Raw genomic sequence first — 1724 nt, forward strand, 5'->3', positions numbered from 1 at the left:
CCCCCCCCCCCCCCTTTCTTCTCAGAAACCAAACAGAAACTCAACCGAAGGGTTGAAGAGAAAATGGATTCAAATCGCCTACCTAAATAATAACTTCCGGATGATCTAATCACATCCAGAAGAACTTTCGCCGATTCAGCAGACCAGTGGAAACCACAGAACAAGATCCCAATCAAGAAATCGAAACCAAATGGAGAGGAAGAACGGAATTCAAATTCCAAGCTCCGAAGCTATGCCTGAGATTCCGCTACGACCGTGTACGGTCTGTGCATGTAGATACACGTACGTACACACAATTCAAACACCGGAACGATACGTGATCGCGATGAGAAAACGAAGGATTCGATCGGAAAAGAGAGAGAGAAGGGAATCTCGAGTGAGAAATATATGAAATCGATTTTCTGGAAATAGAGAGAGACGTGTACGGTGCAGCGAGAGAGGACGGAGGGAGGGACTCGAAACGCAGTGGAGAGAAATGTTTTCGAAGTCTATCAATTTATGGCGGTTCTACAGCCGTCGATTTCAATGACTTTTCTAATCAGGTGGCACTGTAGTTACTGTGGAACTCGCCGTATGTGATGAAAACCCCTTGGCTAGTTAGACATGACAGCATGCCTTTTGTCCTTTTCCATATTTTAATTCATTTTATTAAAAAAAATGGATGAGATATTTTAAATTAAGTACAATTAATATTTTATCGAATATTTTTCAGATATAGCATGAAACCGGAGTCGAAATCTCAAATGAGTAGATGCATGAAATTATTTTTCCTTTTGCAAATTTTGTCGTTGGAAACGATAAAAGAGATAATCGCGTAATACTCTTAAAAAAATAATTATGCAATATAGATCATATATATATATATGGATGAATAAGTTATGTAGACCCTATATATTTTGTGATATATATATATATATATATATATCACAAAAAGTAGATCTTATGTTATTAATATATAAAACATAAATTATAAATTATAAAATAATCTGAGGAGCTGAACTTATGAGAGGATAAGACAAAAGAGTTGGGTCTGAGTTCAACGGAGATCTCATGATTTTACACAGCTTTCCGTTTGATTTTGACGTGTCGTGACTACTTTTTAATATATATATATATATATAAGAGAAGTGGATGTATATTTATATACGGGTGACTTGTTAGAAACAAAAATACAATATGATTATATTTAATAACAAACTTTTGAAAGATTGATTTTAGGGATAATCGCCGTAAAATATTTGTACTTTTCCATAATCTCAATATAATACATGTACTTTTATAATTATTGAATAATACATATACAATTGTTTTTTTCTAAATAAATCCTATACTTTTAAATTATTGGCCAAAAAATACCTACCGTCAAATAACCGCCACGTAGATAAACGAAAATCCTACGTGGTGGCAAAATTCTCAACATCTCTCATAATCATCGCGTCATGTCATCGCCACGTCAGAAAATAAATAAAAAATAAATAATTAATAAATTAATTAATAATAATAATTAATTAATTAAATAAAAATCATAAAATAAATAATAAATATATATATATATACACATATATGCATATATATATACGTATATAAATATATACATATGTATATAAATATATACATACATATATATACATATATATACATACATATAAACACACATATATATGCCATATATAAATATATATATATATACATACACATAAATATACATATATTACCATATATAA

At 30.7% G+C, this 1724-nt stretch overlaps 1 protein-coding gene across 2 annotated transcripts in view; it reads right to left on the reverse strand.

Moving 5' to 3' along the window:
* Window positions 1-471, reverse strand: part of LOC104802819 (sodium/hydrogen exchanger 2) — a 5446-nt gene extending 4975 nt beyond the window's left edge. For both annotated transcript variants that reach the window (XM_010526594.2, XM_010526595.2), the window contains exon 1: window positions 83-471. The gene's annotated coding sequence lies outside the window, so the exon portion shown is untranslated. The remainder of the gene's footprint in view (window positions 1-82) is intronic.
* Between the last annotated feature and the right edge of the window lie 1253 nt (window positions 472-1724).

Source organism: Tarenaya hassleriana, unplaced genomic scaffold (assembly GCF_000463585.1).
Source record: "Tarenaya hassleriana unplaced genomic scaffold, ASM46358v1 Cleome8, whole genome shotgun sequence".
Taxonomy (NCBI): Eukaryota; Viridiplantae; Streptophyta; class Magnoliopsida; order Brassicales; family Cleomaceae; genus Tarenaya; species Tarenaya hassleriana.